The sequence below is a fragment of the Papio anubis genome, chromosome 8 (genome assembly GCF_008728515.1).
Source record: "Papio anubis isolate 15944 chromosome 8, Panubis1.0, whole genome shotgun sequence".
Classification (NCBI taxonomy): Eukaryota; Metazoa; Chordata; class Mammalia; order Primates; family Cercopithecidae; genus Papio; species Papio anubis.
This window is the reverse complement of record NC_044983.1, coordinates 19027074-19030553: the sequence shown is the minus strand read 5'-3', so window position 1 is coordinate 19030553 and position 3480 is coordinate 19027074. Positions and strand designations below refer to the sequence as shown.

General features: G+C 45.2%; 1 pseudogene; it reads left to right on the top strand.

The window, feature by feature from the left end:
• Positions 1–711: 711 nt before the first annotated feature.
• Positions 712–2937, top strand: LOC108587173 (annotated as a pseudogene).
• Positions 2938–3480: the final 543 nt, after the last annotated feature.

Genomic DNA, 3480 nt, shown 5'->3' with positions numbered 1-3480 from the left:
AGTCACAGCCTCTCTGAGTTTCAACTCTTTGTCTGAAAAAAATGAAGACAATAGTATTCACTTCGACGGATTCGAATTCAATAAAAGCAACCCATGTGAAAACACTCAACACAGTGCAGGTACTGAGTGTGAATTGAAACTGGATATGTCCTATTGACTGTGTATGTATACACACACATGAGCTCACAAACACATACACCTTCTAGGTGTGACCTGGATTCAGTTCAGATATTCTCCAATCTCATTTTAGTTGCTGGAGAAACAGACAGCATGAGTTGCTCCTCAGATGATGGTGTGATTCACCCCTGCCCAAACACCAGTGGTCAGAGACAAGCTCAGGCTTGTTCACAGTAGCCCCAGAGCTCAGGGGAGTGGACCCCACCCAGTCTGAAGCTTTCAGCATAGGAGCTGGAACAACATGAAGTCTTCTTTCCACTCTGAGTTGATTGGAAAGTCCAAACATGGCATCTTGTCTTGTTCTTGAGGATTTTTTTTTTTTTTTTTTTTTTTTTTTTTTTTTTGAGATGGAGTCTCGCTCTGTCTCCCAGGCTACAGTTAAGCGGCATGATCTCGGCTCACTGCAAGCTCCACCTCCCGGGTTCACACCATTCTCCTGCCTCAGCCTCCTGAGTAGCTGGGACTACAGGCGCCCACCACCATGCCTCGCTAATTTTTTTGTATTTTTAGTAGAGACAGGGTTTCTCTGTGTTAGCCAGGATGGTCTCGATCTCCTGACCTCGTGATCTGCCCACCTCGGCCTCCCAAAGTGCTGGGATTACAGGCGTGAGCCACCGCGCCCGGCCAGTCTTGAGCATTTTGTTTCAGGTAAAGTGTTCCTGATACAGGTAAACAGAAAGGACTACAAACAACAGCTTAATTCAAAATGCAATTGTGCTACACACAAAGCAGCAAGGGAGGTGAGGCTAGAAAGCAAGGTGATATAATAGTTTGCAACACATGGGATTTGAAGCGAAATCTGAGCTCAAACCCTACAATGCCACCAGAACCCAAGTGACCATACATATGCTTCAGTTTACTCATCTGCAAAATGAGAATGTCAATAACCCCTTGTCTATTTTATAAGGTTGAGGTGAGGATCAAGTGAGATAGCATCACTGAAATCACTTTGCAAAATATTATATAGCTAGTAGTTATGACAGTTGTTATAAATGTGGAATGTGCACAAGAGAGTCGGAAATCTCAAAAAGCTGACCTATTACCATAGTCAAATCATTTTCTCTTGAAAATCTCAGATATAAAAGGTTAGGTGCATAATGGCAGATATCTTGCCCACAGGAACCCATTTTCATGAAAGGATGAAACTTTGAAGGATTCCTTCTTTTCCACCGGTATTCTACAAATAAAGATAGGAAGGAAGGCAAGGCTGTCTTGCTGGCTTCTCGGGTGGAGGACGCTGGGCTGGAGTGGTGCCTACAACTTTGATCCTGGTGGGAGTCAGGAGCCTCTGGTGAGGCTTGTATATTTCACCAAAAGTGACAGGGACCTTGTTAGACATTCTTGCATTGAGGAGCTTGATGGATTGAACTCCTGGGGAGAATGTGGCGGCCGTGATCTGACATAAAGATGATAAATAACATTTTTTTTCTTAAATGATTACTGAAAACTTTACGGCTAGCCAAAGCTGGCTTTCTCAAAGCCCCTGGAGGAGAGATTTTATAAAGTGTCGTTTAATTAATAAGGAGGTTATTGATTGCTGTCATGCATGGAGTACTGCACAAGCGCCAGGTGAGAAAAAGGGGTGGAGGACCACAGGCACAGAGAGGAAGGCAGGGGTGGGCCTGGGCTTGGACTGCAGCCTGGATAAAAACCAGGCCGCTGAAAACACTCTAGAATGCCAGTTAGGGCCAAAGCAGTCACTGTTTACCAGAGACGGTTAGAAGTGAAAGAGATGTTCTTATTTATAGACTGATTTAGAAAATTCACTGTCATTTTGAGATAAAAAGAGAGGCAGTGTGCTGTGATGGGAGGTTTTCCTGGCTAAAAATTAAAAGACAAGAACACTCTAGTAACCTACGGTGCAGGCTAAAGAGACGCTTAACTTCTTGGGTTTTGGCATCTTCATCTCTAAAACGATAGAACTGGACTAAATGATCTCCAGGATTCCAACTCAAATATGAGGGGTTCTCAAAAACTTCATGAAAAATGTGTATTAAGAAAACACTGACTCTTCTCACATTGGCAGGTCCAGGCCCGACCGACAGACAATGCCACGGCATGGAGTCGCTGCTGGGCCTCTTCTTCCTCACCCGCATCCCCATCACCCTGTTCATGGCCCTGCAGGTGGTGCTGCTGCACGAGCTCTACCCAGTAGAGTTTAGAAACGTCCTGAAGTGGTATGCTAAGGAGTTCAAAGACACGCTGCTGTGGGAGCCATCAGCCTGGTTTAAGTCCTTTCTGTTTTACAAGCTTGTGTTTCAGCTACCTTTCTTTCCCATTGCAACCTATGCCTTCCTCAAAGGAAGCTGCAAGTGGATTTGAACCCCTGCAAATCATCTACTCAGTTCCCACCATGACGACTTTAATTCCAATACTCTCCACCTTTCTGTTTGAGGATTTCTCCAAAGCCAGTGGTTTCAAAGGACAAAGACCTGAGACTCTGCATGAACGGTTAAGCCCTGTATCTGTCTATGCCCTCTACTTACTCATACCATTCGTCCTTTTAATGTTCATGTTGCAGAGCCCCTACAAGTATGAGGAGAAAAGAAAAAAAAAAAATGAAACAACCACTGGCCCAGGGTAAGAGATGCCTGCGGGGAGGTTGTTTGTTGGATACAATACGAGGAACACTGCTCAGAACCCACATCCTCAGCAGCATTTGAAACAATGGCAGTAATGAGTAAGAGCAAGATGGTGTCAGAAACCACATCAAACCCTCACCTTCTTCTTCTTCCTTTTTTTTTTTTTTTTTTTAAGACTGTCTCACTCTGTTGCCAAGGCTGGAGTGAAGGGCAGTGGCATGATCATGGCTCAGTGCAACCTCTGCCTCCTGGGCTCAAACGATCTTCCCTAGCCTCCCAAGTAGCTGGGACTACAGGCGTGCACCACCATGTATGGCTAATTTTTTTCCGTTTTTGTTTTTGTTTTGTGGAGACGGGATTTCACCATGTTGCCCAGGTTGGTCTCAAACACCTAGGCTCAAGTGACCCACCCACCTCAGTCTTCCTAAGTGCTGGGATTATAGACGCGAATCCCTGGGCCCAGCCCAAACCTTCACCTTCTAAGGGCACTGGGATGAACGGACTGACCGACTTCAGAATGGGCAAAGAGGTGTGGGCTAGGTTATAGGGAAGAGGTACCAAATACCTATGTGCCGAAGTTCCACTGCAACATTACTAAAAGCAGGACAAAACCAGAAACTGCTAAAGAACTTGGCCTGCTTGACAAGTTCATGAGTCACCTGACCCACAGCACATAGGCTTATTATGACTAAACCCTCCACTCCCGGTTCTCTAGAGTATA